Below are 13,966 nucleotides of genomic sequence, written 5' to 3' on the forward strand. Positions count from 1 at the left end.
GAAACAATCACTATACTCTTGTTCATAAGGATAAAAATATTACTTTGCTTCCTATGACTCCTGATTCCATTTTGGAAGATGATATTAATAGAGCTAATAAAGCAAAACATGAGACGAATAAGAGTGAAAATCAGATTGTGGCAAAAGAATTTGAGCAACAAATGAAGCCTAATAATAAACCATCTAGTGTTGCTTCTGAAATTAAATTGAAAAGTGCATGTTTATTTGCCACCAAATCTGATATTGATGAGCTAGATTTCAGCAAATCTGTTTGCTATGCTTTTGTGTGCAAAGAGGCATTATTTTCATTCGAGGACGTGCCTTCCTCTTTGCCTCCTGCTGTCACTATCATTTTGCAGGAGTTCGCTGACGTCTTTCCACAAGACGTGCCACCGAGATTACCGCCTATTCGAGGGATTGAGCATCAGATTGACTTAATTCCCGGTGCTTCACTGCCAAACCGTGCACCATACCGTACCAATCCAGAGGAGACGAAGGAGATTATGCGTCAAGTACAAGAGCTTCTCGACAAAGGTTATATACGCGAATCCCTTAGTCCTTGTGTTGTTCCTATTATTCTAGTGCCGAAAAAGGATGGTACATCATGTATGTGTGTTGATTGTAGAGGCATTAATAATATTACTATTTGTTATCGTCATCCTATTCCTAGGCTAGATGATATGCTTGATGAATTGAGTGGCTCTACAATATTCTCCAAAGTTGATTTGCGTAGTGGCTACCATCAAATTCGTATGAAATTGGGAGATGAATGGAAAACAGCATTTAAAACTAAGTTTGGATTATATGAGTGGTTAGTCATGCCTTTTGGGTTAACTAATGCACCTAGTACTTTCATGAGATTAATGAACGAAGTTTTACGTGCTTTCATTGGACGATTTGTGGTAGTTTACTTTGATGACATATTGATTTATAGCAGATCTTTGGAAGAACATTTGGAACATTTACGTGCTGTTTTTATTGCTCTACGTTGATGAGGACATCAATACAATTGTTACACCCACAGCCCCTGCTGCTATACATACTGGACCAATTACTAGAGCTCGTGCACGCCAACTAAATTACCAGGTACTTTCGTTTCTTGGTAATGATTCTAATGTTCATGAGAATATGATGCTGCCTAAATTGGATACATTTGTTTTGCTTACAAATGAAGGGCCTACCTTGGAGAAGGATGAACATTGGAGCAAGAACAAGCATGGAGATGATGGCATGCGCAAGGGGAACAAGAACGGAGTTACAAGTGATGATTCCAGGACTTTGAAGCCACCATAATGGGTGCATGAAGCCTTGGACGAAATATACAAGATGCCACTTCATAAATTTCGTCCCGAGGCTATTTTAGGTGCTGCGTCACCTTATTATTGGGCCAGGCCCATGTAATTTCGAAATACATAAGTATAGGCTATTTTTAGAGTCCGTATGTGTGGGGAAACAAGAGATAGGGTTGATTTCGGACCCCTCCACCAAGGGCCACGAAATTTCCCCCTCTTCCTCCATATATACAGCCCTTAGGGCATCGTTTAGACTTTGGGGTTTTGTTTAGATTAAAAGTTCGCCATAGCTGCAACTTCGCGTACTTCGTTTGTGTTCAACGACCAGACAAAGGCGTCACAGAACCCCACCTTGATCAATAAAGCTTTCATCTTATATTCGCAATATCCAGATTGCAATCTCAGTTTCTTGCTTGTTCTTCGTTTGCTCGCAGGAAACAGACCCTCGAGGTCAGGTTGATCGTGCTCCGGTGTGGTCAATAACCTCTCGGAGTTGGTTTAGCGATTTCTAAGGCGCGACGTCCTCGCACGTTCGTAGTCGGATCGTCAAAGTCGACTTCCACCAAAGCGAAATCCACCATCTCATCGAAAGACGGGACACCTTTGCCTCTATCAACGTTTGTTTGGTAACCTTGGGAAGTGCACCTTTTGCACCGACCGAGTATCTTTTCTTGGCTATGTTGTTACTCCACAGGGAATTGAAGTTGATAAAGCCAAGATTGAAGCTATTGAGAGTTGGCCGCAGCCCAAAACGGTCACACAAGTGAGGAGTTTTCTTGGCCTTGCTGGATTCTATAGGCGTTTTGTGAGAGATTTCAGCACCATTGCTGCACCTCTCAATGAGCTTACAAAGAAAGATGTGCCTTTTCTTTGGGGTACCGCACAGGAAGAAGCCTTCACGGTATTGAAAGATAAGTTGACACATGCTCCTTTACTCCAACTTCCTGATTTTAATAAGACTTTTGAGCTTGACTGTGATGCTAGTGGAATTGGATTAGGAGGTGTGTTATTACAAGATGGCAAACCTGTTGCATACTTTTCTGAAAAATTGAGTGGGCATACTTTTTTTTTTTTCCGAAACCTACTCCGGCAAGGAAACACGAATCGGAATCTAGAGGGATCTCGAAAACAAACCTAATATGACAAGAACTCGGATTGGTGGTGGTATATGGATACGGATTCGAAGCGGTGGCGGATAAGCGGTGGTGGTAGATGGCAGGGGTGATGATGATGGTGCGGCGGCGGCGTGACAACTTATGACCAGAACTCGAAACTCTAAAAGACTAGACTCTAAGACCAGCAACTAGACACGACGATGCAACCGCAAATTCAACAAAGCAAAACCCTAAAAAGATTATGCAAAGGCTCAGATTGGTTCGGATATGATGAACTAACCCTAATTTTTTTTTTGTGGCTTTTTCGTGGACTGTAGGTATGAAGAACAGACTCGATCTAAACTACAAAAAACTGTAAAATCTCACCGAGCAACCTGGAAATCTGATACCACTTGATAGAGGCAAAGGTGTCCCGTCTTTCGATGAGATGGTGGATTTCGCTTTGGTGGAAGTCGACTTTGACGATCCGACTACGAACGTGCGAGGACGTCGCGCCTTAGCAATCGCTAAACCAACTCCGAGAGGTTATTGACCACGCCGGAGCACAATCAACCTGACCACGAAGGTCTGTTTCCTGCGAGCAAACGAAGAACAAGCAAGAAACTAAGATTGCAATCTGGATATTGCGAATATAAGATGAAAGCTTTATTGATCAAGGTGGGGTTCTGTGACGCCTTGGTCTGGTCGTTGAACACAAACGAAGTACGCGAAGTTGCAGCTATGGCGAACTTTTAATCTAAACAAAACCCAAAGTCTAAACGATGCCCTAAGGGCTGTATATATGGAGGAAGAGGGGGGGAATTTCGTGGCCCTTGGTGGAGGGGTCCGAAATCAACCCTATCTCTTGTTTCCCCACACATACGGACTCTAAAAATAGCCTATACTTATGTATTTCGAAATTACATGGGCCTGGCCCAATAATAAGGTGACGCAGCACCTAAAATAGCCTCGGGACGAAATTTATGAAGTGGCATCTTGTATATTTCGTCCAAGGCTTCATGCACCCATTATGGTGGCTTCAAAGTCCTGAAATCATCACTTGTAACTCCGTTATTGTTCCCCTTGCGCATGCCATCATCTCCATGCTTGTTCTTGCTCCAATGTTCATCCTTCTCCAAGCTAGGCCCTTCATTTGTAAGCAAAACAAATGTATCCAATTTAGGCAGCATCATATTCTCATGAACATTAGAATCATTACCAAGAAACGAAAGTACCTGGTAATTTAGTTGGCGTGCACGAGCTCTAGTAATTGGTCCAGTATGTATAGCAGCAGGGGCTGTGGGTGTAACAATTGTATTGATGTCCTCATCAGTTGTAAGGGAGGAGGTCATTATGCGAGAGAATGCAAATCTCCGCGTGTGATGATTGCTACCGCGGATGGTGGATATGAGTCCGCTAGTGACTATGATGAGGAGACTTTGGCTCTTATTACACGTGAAGAACATGGTGGAGATGATTCTGATCATGAGACGCAATACATGGCTCCTGAAGACGCTGACAGGTATGAATGTTTAGTTGCTCAACGTGTTTTGAGTGTGCAGGTCACACAAGCTGAGCAAAATCAGAGGCACAATTTGTTCCATACCAAGGGAGTTGTGAAGGAACGTTCTGTGCGCGTCATCATAGACGGAGGGAGCTGCAACAACTTGGCTAGCATGGAGATGGTGGAGAAGCTTTCTCTCACCACAAGACCACATCCCCATCCTTACTACATCCAATGGTTCAACAACAGCGGCAAGGTTAAGGTAACACGTACTGTTCGTGTGCATTTTAGTATCTCTACATACGCTGATTATGTTGATTGTGATGTGGTACCTATGCAAGCATGTTCCTTATTACTTGGTAGACCATGGCAATTTGATAAAAATTCTGTACACCATGGTAGAAACAATCACTATACTCTTGTTCATAAGGATAAAAATATTACTTTGCTTCCTATGACTCCTGATTCCATTTTGAAAGATGATATTAATAGAGCTAATAAAGCACAACAGGAGAAGAATAAGAGTGAAAATCAGATTGTGGCAAAAGAATTTGAGCAACAAATGAAGCCTAATAATAAACCATCTAGTGTTGCTTCTGAAATTAAATTGAAAAGTGCATGTTTATTTGCCACCAAATCTGATATTGATGAGCTAGATTTCAGCAAATCTGTTTGCTATGCTTTTGTGTGCAAAGAGGCATTATTTTCATTCGAGGATGTGCCTTCCTCTTTGCCTCCTGCTGTCACTAACATTTTGCAGGAGTTCGCTGACGTCTTTCCACAAGACGTGCCACCGAGATTACCGCCTATTCGAGGGATTGAGCATCAAATTGACTTAATTCCCGGTGCTTCACTGCCAAACCGTGCACCATACCGTACCAATCCAGAGGAGACGAAGGAGATTATGCGTCAAGTACAAGAGCTGCTCGACAAAGGTTATATACGCGAATCCCTTAGTCCTTGTGTTGTTCCTATTATTCTAGTGCCGAAAAAGGATGGTACATCACGTATGTGTGTTGATTGTAGAGGCATTAATAATATTACTATTCGTTATCGTCATCCTATTCCTAGGCTAGATGATATGCTTGATGAATTGAGTGGCTCTACAATATTCTCCAAAGTTGATTTGCGTAGTGGATACCATCAAATTCGTATGAAATTGGGAGATGAATGGAAAACAGCATTTAAAACTAAGTTTGGATTATATGAGTGGTTAGTCATGCCTTTTGGGTTAACTAATGCGCCTAGTACTTTCATGAGACTAATGAACGAAGTTTTACGTGCTTTCATTGGACGATTTGTGGTAGTCTATTTTGATGATATACTGATTTATAGCAGATCTTTGGAAGAACATTTGGAACACTTACGTGCTGTTTTTATTGCTCTACGTGATGCACGTTTGTTTGGTAACCTTGGGAAGTGCACCTTTTGCACCGACCGAGTATCTTTTCTTGGCTATGTTGTTACTCCACAGGGAATTGAAGTTGACAAAGCCAAGATTGAAGCTATTGAGAGTTGGCCGCAGCCCAAAACGGTCACACAAGTGAGGAGTTTTCTTGGCCTCGCTGGATTCTATAGGCGTTTTGTGAGAGATTTCAGCACCATTGCTGCACCTCTCAACGAGCTTACAAAGAAGGATGTGCCTTTTGTTTGGGGTACCGCACAGGAAGAAGCCTTCACGGTATTGAAAGATAAGTTGACACATGCTCCTTTACTCCAACTTCCTGATTTTAATAAGACTTTTGAGCTTGAATGTGATGCTAGTGGAATTGGATTAGGAGGTGTGTTATTACAAGATGGCAAACCTGTTGCATACTTTTCTCCATGCTTGTTCTTGCTCCAATGTTCATCCTTCTCCAAGCTAGGCCCTTCATTTGTAAGCAAAACAAATGTATCCAATTTAGGCAGCATCATATTCTCATGAACATTAGAATCATTACCAAGAAACGAAAGTACCTGGTAATTTAGTTGGCGTGCACGAGCTCTAGTAATTGGTCCAGTATGTATAGCAGCAGGGGCTGTGGGTGTAACAATTGTATTGATGTCCTCATCATCCTCCCCTTCTTGAAATGAAGTCGTCCTCGACGGAAGTTCATCTTCGTCACCCAAATAAGGCTTCAAATCTGCAATGTTAAAAGTGGGACTAACCCCAAAATCCGAAGATGGAAGAGGCAACAAATCAATAGGTGCACGAGGTAGGAAACCATACACAACTTCAAAAGGGCACATCTTAGTAGTAGAATGCAATGAACGATTATAAGCAAATTCAATATGAGGCAAGCATTCCTCCCACATTTTCTTATTATTCTTCAAAACAGCCCTAAGCATAGTAGACAACGTTCTATTGACTACTTCAGTTTGTCCATCAGTTTGGGGGTGACAAGTAGTACTAAAAAGCAGTTTAGTCCCCAACTTAGCCCATAAACATCTCCAAAAGTGGCTAAGAAATTTAGTATCACGATCTGAAACAATAGTATTTGGCACACCATGCAAGCGAATAATTTCACGAAAGAACAAATCAGCAACATTAACAGCATCATCGCTTTTATGACATGGTATAAAGTGTGCCATTTTTGAGAATCTATCCACGACAACAAATATGCTATCCCCCTTCTTTGTTCGAGGTAAACCTAAAACAAAGTCCATAGATATATCCTCCCAAGGAACACTAGGTACAGGCAAAGGCATATATAAACCATGAGGATTGAGTCGTGACTTAGCTTTTTGACATGTAGTGCAGTGAGCAATAAAACGCTCAACATCCCGTCTCATCTTTGGCCAAAAGAAATGTGTAGCAAGTACGTCCTCCGTCTTCTTCACGCCAAAGTGTCCCATTAATCCTCCTCCATGTGCCTCCTGCAACAACAAAAGACGAACGGAGCTAGCTGGAATGCATAGCTTGTTAGCACGAAACACAAATCCATCGTTAACAACAAACTTGTTCCACATTCTTCCTTCTTTACAATTCTGCATTACATCTTTAAAATCAGCATCATGCACATATTGATCTTTGATGGTCTCCAAACCAAATATTTTGAAGTCAAGTTGTGAAAGCATAGTATAGCGACGAGACAATGCATCAGCAATAACATTTTCTTTTCCCTTCTTGTGTTTAACGACATAAGGGAAAGTCTCAATGAATTCAACCCATTTAGCATGTCTACGATTCAGTTTAGCTTGACTTTTAATATGTTTCAAAGATTCATGATCAGAATGTATAACAAATTCTTTGGGCCATAAATAATGTTGCCATGTTTCTAAAGTCCGAACAAGAGCATATAATTCTTTATCATAAGTTGAATAATTCAGACTAGGCCCACTCAATTTTTCAGAAAAGTATGCAACAGGTTTGCCATCTTGTAATAACACACCTCCTAATCCAACTCCACTAGCATCACATTCAAGCTCAAAAGTCTTATTAAAATCAGGAAGTTGGAGTAAAGGAGCATGTGTCAACTTATCTTTCAATACGGAGAAGGCTTCTTCCTGTGCGGCACCCCAAAGAAAAGGCACATCTTTCTTTGTAAGCTCATTGAGAGGTGCAGCAATGGTGCTGAAATCTCTCACAAAACGCCTATAGAATCCAGTGAGGCCAAGAAAACTCCTCACGTGTGTGACCGTTTTGGGCTGCGGCCAACTCTCAATAGCTTCAATCTTGGCTTTATCAACTTCAATTCCCTGTGGAGTAACAACATAGCCAAGAAAAGATACTCGGTCGGTGCAAAAGGTACACTTCCCAAGGTTACCAAACAAACGTGCATCACGTAGAGCAATAAAAACAGCACGTAAATGTTCCAAATGTTCTTCCAAAGATCTGCTATAAATCAATATGTCATCAAAGTAAACTACCACAAATCGTCCAATGAAAGCACGTAAAACTTCGTTCATTAATCTCATGAAAGTACTAGGTGCATTAGTTAACCCAAAAGGCATGACTAACCACTCATATAATCCAAACTTAGTTTTAAATGTTGTTTTCCATTCATCTCCCAATTTCATACGAATTTGATGGTAGCCACTACGCAAATCAACTTTGGAGAATATTGTAGAGCCACTCAATTCATCAAGCATATCATCTAGCCTAGGAATAGGATGACGATAACGAATAGTAATATTATTAATGCCTCTACAATCAACACACATATGTGATGTACCATCCTTTTTCGGCACTAGAATAATAGGAACAGCACAAGGACTAAGGGATTCGCGTATATAACCTTTGTCGAGAAGCTCTTGTACTTGACGCATAATCTCCTTCGTCTCCTCTGGATTGGTACGGTATGGTGCACGGTTTGGCAGTGAAGCACCGGGAATTAAGTCAATCTGATGCTCAATCCCTCGAATAGGCGGTAATCTCGGTGGCACGTCTTGTGGAAAGACGTCAGCGAACTCCTGCAAAATGTTAGTGACAGCAGGAGGCAAAGAGGAAGGCACGTCCTCGAATGAAAATAATGCCTCTTTGCACACAAAAGCATAGCAAACAGATTTGCTGAAATCTAGCTCATCAATATCAGATTTGGTGGCAAATAAACATGCACTTTTCAATTTAATTTCAGAAGCAACACTAGATGGTTTATTATTAGGCTTCATTTGTTGCTCAAATTCTTTTGCCACAATCTGATTTTCACTCTTATTCGTCTCATGTTTTGCTTTATTAGCTCTATTAATATCATCTTCCAAAATGGAATCAGGAGTCATAGGAAGCAAAGTAATATTTTTATCCTTATGAACAAGAGTATAGTGATTGTTTCTACCATGGTGTACAGAATTTTTATCAAATTGCCAAGGTCTACCAAGTAATAAGGAACATGCTTGCATAGGTACCACATCACAATCAACATAATCAGCATATGTAGAGATACTAAAATGCACACGAACAGTACGTGTTACCTTAACCTTGCCGCTGTTGTTGAACCATTGGATGTAGTAAGGATGTGGATGTGGTCTTGTGGTGAGAGAAAGCTTCTCCACCATCTCCATGCTAGCCAAGTTGTTGCAGCTCCCTCCGTCTATTATGACGCGCACAGAACGTTCCTTCACAACTCCCTTGGTATGGAACAAATTGTGCCTCTGATTTTGCTCAGCTTGTGTGACCTGCACACTCAAAACACGTTGAGCAACTAAACATTCATACCTGTCAGGTCTTCAGGAGCCATGTATTGCGTCTCATGATCAGAATCATCTCCACCATGTTCTTCACGTGTAATAAGAGCCAATGTCTCCTCATCATAGTCACTAGCGGACTCATATCCACCATCCGCGGTAGCAATCATCACACGTGGAGATTTGCATTCCCTCGCATAATGACCTCCTCCCTTACAACGACGACAAATAATATCACTTGTGTGCCCTGTTGATGCCATGGAAGAAGAAGAACGCTGTGCAGGCCCCGCAGGTGCGCTCTTGGCAGATAATGGTGGTTGTGCCTGTTTTCTTGTATCACGGCTGGAGGTGGCACCGGATGGAGGTGCTGGTGCAGTTGAAGTAGAAGATGCACGTGGTGTCCATGATGAAGGTCGGCCTGCAGAAAAGTTAGTTCGCCCCAATGCTTGTCGATCCTGCACTTCACGTTCAGCTTTACAAGCAAGATGGAATAAACGAGTGATATTAGTATACTCCTTATAGTCTAAAATGGTCTGAATCTCTCTATTTAATCCACCCAGAAAATGTGCAAGCATAGCTTCATTCTCCTCAACAATACCACATCTAATCATGCCAGTTTGTAATTCCTGATAATATTCTTCTACAGAATTTTTCCCTTGTCTTAAACGCTGCAATTTTTGAAGCAATTTGATGAGGACATCAATACAATTGTTACACCCACAGCCCCTGCTGCTATACATACTGGACCAATTACTAGAGCTCGTGCACGCCAACTAAATTACCAGGTACTTTCGTTTCTTGGTAATGATTCTAATATTCATGAGAATATGATGCTGCCTAAATTGGATACATTTGTTTTGCTTACAAATGAAGGGCCTAGCTTGGAGAAGGATGAACATTGGAGCAAGAACAAGCATGGAGATGATGGCATGCGCAAGGGGAACAAGAACGGAGTTACAAGTGATGATTTCAGGACTTTGAAGCCACCATAATGGGTGCATGAAGCCTTGGACGAAATATACAAGATGCCACTTCATAAATTTCGTCCCGAGGCTATTTTAGGTGCTGCGTCACCTTATTATTGGGCCAGGCCCATGTAATTTCGAAATACATAAGTATAGGCTATTTTTAGAGTCCGTATGTGTGGGGAAACAAGAGATAGGGTTGATTTCGGACCCCTCCACCAAGGGCCACGAAATTCCCCCCCCCTCTTCCTCCATATATACAGCCCTTAGGGCATCGTTTAGACTTTGGGTTTTGTTTAGATTAAAAGTTCGCCATAGCTGCAACTTCGCGTACTTCGTTTGTGTTCAACGACCAGACAAAGGCGTCACAGAACCCCACCTTGATCAATAAAGCTTTCATATTATATTCGCAATATCCAGATTGCAATCTTAGTTTCTTGCTTGTTCTTCGTTTGCTCGCAGGAAACAGACCCTCGTGGTCAGGTTGATCGTGCTCCGGCGTGGTCAATAACCTCTCGGAGTTGGTTTAGCGATTGCTAAGGCACGACGTCCTCGCACGTTCGTAGTCGGATCGTCAAAGTCGACTTCCACCAAAGCGATATCCATCATCTCATCGAAAGATCGGGACCCTCGCCTCTATTATCATCCAATATCTACGGCTTCTCCAACATCCAAGCTTCAACGACTACTCCAACATCTACATCAACCAAACCTTCTCCAAGCAACGACGACAAGTCAAGTTACAAGAAAACTTCGGCAAGTTCAAGTCGTCTTCCTCCTACTACAAGCAACTTCAAGCCGTGTGCTTCATCATCTACTCCAACCGATGAGACCGTCAAAACAAGCTCCTTCAAGTGTTTCACTTGCGGCGGCCGAGGCCACAAGTCCTTCCAATGCACGAACAAGCGCACCATGATCCTCAACGACGACGGCACATATGACTCAATGTGTGAAGAGGAGATGGAAGCCCTTGAGAAAGTGGCCATGCACCGGCGCGTGAACGAGGATGAAGATGATCAAGTCTTTTGTGATGAGGATTCGAGCCCCGCTCTCGTTGTGTCCAAAGTCTTGACACTTCAACATCAACAACAAGAAGACCAACGATGCCACATCTTCCACACTAAAGCCGGCATCAATGGAAGGTCTGTCAAGGTCATCATCGATGGAGGTAGTTGCCACAACTTGGCAAGTGAAGAACTATGTTCCAAGCTTCAATTGGTCAAGAGGAAGCACCCGCACCCCTACAAGGTTCAATGGCTAAGTGACTCCGACACTATTCGAGTTGAGCATACGATTCAAGTCTCCTTCAAAATTGATGCATACGAGGACACTTTGGAGTGTGATGTGGTCCCAATGACCGTTTGCCACCTCCTTCTGGGTCGACCATGGTGTCATCCACAACGGGCGTACCAATCACTATAGCTTCAAGATGAAAGGGAAGGAATATGTGCTACGACCTATGTCTCCTAGTCAAGTAATAGCCGACAAGCAAACCACCAATCATGGAGAGAAGAGTGAGAAAGTGACCCACCCAAAAGTGAGTGAGAGCCACAAGCCAAATTTGAGCGCCTCTTCGCCTAGAGAGAAAAACCTCATCCTATTTGCCACCAAAAGTGAGATGAGAGAAGTGTGTGAGAACCCATCGAGTGTGATGCACTTTGTCCTTGTGTGCAAGGTTGGAGAACCAAAAACTAACACTTCTCACGAGCTATCTTTAGTGTTTCAATCTCTTTTGCAGGAATTCCAAGATGTTTTCCCCGATGAGCTACCTCCGGGTCTACCTCCACTACAAGGCATTGAGCATCGAATCGACCTCATCCCCGGAGCGCCACTTCCAAACAAAGCTCCATACCGAGTCAATCTCGAAGAAACCAAGGAGATTCAACGGCAAGTACAACAACTCATCGACAACGGTCATGTACGTGAAAGCTTAAGCCCATGTGCCGTTCCCGTTATACTTGTGCCTAAGCCCGATGGAAGTTTCTGCTTGTGTTCCGATTGTAGACCTATAAATGCTATTACCGTTCGCTATAGGCATCCCATTCCTCGCTTAGATGATATGCTTGATGAACTTAGTGGAGCCAACTTTTTCTCCAAAATTGATCTTAAAAGTGGCTATTATCAAATCCGCATTCAAAGGTGATGAACGGAAAACCGCTTTCAAAACCAAGTTTGGCTTATATGAGTGGTTAGTGATGCCTATGGGTTTGTCAGAAGCACCAGGTACTTTCGTGCGTCTTATGCATCATGTGCTTAGACCTTACATTGGAGTCTTCGTTGTGGTTTACTTTGATGATATCCTTGTGTTTAGCAAAACCATGAAAGAGCACATTAATCATGTTAAATCTGTGTTGCAAACCCTCCGCAAGGAAATCCTTTATGCAAACTTGAAAAAATGCACTTTTGGTGATAGAGGCAAAGGTGGCCGTCTTTCGATGAGATGATGGATATCGCTTTGGTGGCAGTCGACTTTGACGATCCGACTAAGAACATGCGTGGACGTCGCGCATTAGCAATCGCTAAACCAACTCCGAGAGGTTATTGACCACGCCGGAGCACGATCAACCTGACCACGAGGGTCTGTTTCCTGCGAGCAAACAAAGAACAAGCAAGAAACTGAGATTGCAATCTGGATATTGCGAATATAAGATGAAAGCTTTATTGATCAAGGTGGGGTTCTGTGACGCCTTTGTCTGGTCGTTGAACACAAACGAAGTACGCGAAGTTGCAGCTATGGCGAACTTTTAATCTAAACAAAACCCAAAGTCTAAACGATGCCCTAAGGGCTGTATATATGGAGGAAGAGGGGGGAATTTCGTGACCCTTGGTGGAGGGGTCCGAAATCAACCCTATCTCTTGTTTCCCCACACATACGGACTCTAAAAATAGCCTATACTTATGTATTTCGAAATTACATGGGCCTGGCCCAATAATAAGGTGACGCAGCACCTATAATAGCCTCGAGACGAAATTTATGAAGTGGCATCTTGTATATTTCGTCCAAGGCTTCATGCACCCATTATGGTGGCTTCAAAGTCCTGAAATCATCACTTGTAACTCCGTTCTTGTTCCCCTTGCGCATGCCATCATCTCCATGCTTGTTCTTAATCCAATGTTCATCCTTCTCCAAGCTAGGCCCTTCATTTGTAAGCAAAACAAATGTATCCAATTTAGGCAGCATCATATTCTCATGAACATTAGAATCATTACCAAGAAACGAAAGTACCTGGTAATTTAGTTGGCGTGCACGAGCTCTAGTAATTGGTCCACTATTTATAGCAGCAGGGGCTGTGGGTGTAACAATTGTATTGATGTCCTCATCATTTGGCGTTGACAAAGTGGTTTTCTTGGGTTTTGTTGTCTCTTCCAAGGGTATCCATGTTGATGAAACTAAGATTAAGGCAATTAAAACTTGGCCCCAACCCACCAATTTACAACAAGTGCGTAGTTTTCTTGGTCTTGCAGGATTTTATCGCCGCTTTGTGAAAAACTTTAGCACAATTGCCGCTCCTTTGCATGCTTTGAGTAAGAAGAATGCTCCTTTTGTTTGGGGATCTTTGCAATCCACCACTTTTGATGAGCTCAAGTCTTTGCTTACTCATGCTTCGATTCTTGCTTTGCCCATCTTTGACAAAACTTTTGAGGTTCATTGTGATGCAAGTGGTACCGAAATTGGTGGAGTTTTGATGCAAGAAAAGGGATAATTAGATTTATGCCCCTAGTTGTGTCCCACTTGTCTGTTTTACCCCTAATTCCCAAAAGTCAACGGTTCTGTCCAACTCACTTTGCTACTCTTATGCTTTTGCCCTTTGACCATTTGACCGTCAGTTTGAAAACTTCATAACTAATTCATAAAAAATCAGAAAAATGCAAACAAGATACCAAAATGTTCAGACAAACATCACATATATGTTAGTGTCATTTGCATTCATGAAAAAAGTGTTGGAAAGTGAGCATCCGAGTTTTAGCTCTTTTGATACCACCATGAATAGTAAACTCTAAAAAAAT

This window comes from Triticum aestivum, chromosome 3B (genome assembly GCF_018294505.1).
Source record: "Triticum aestivum cultivar Chinese Spring chromosome 3B, IWGSC CS RefSeq v2.1, whole genome shotgun sequence".
Classification (NCBI taxonomy): Eukaryota; Viridiplantae; Streptophyta; class Magnoliopsida; order Poales; family Poaceae; genus Triticum; species Triticum aestivum.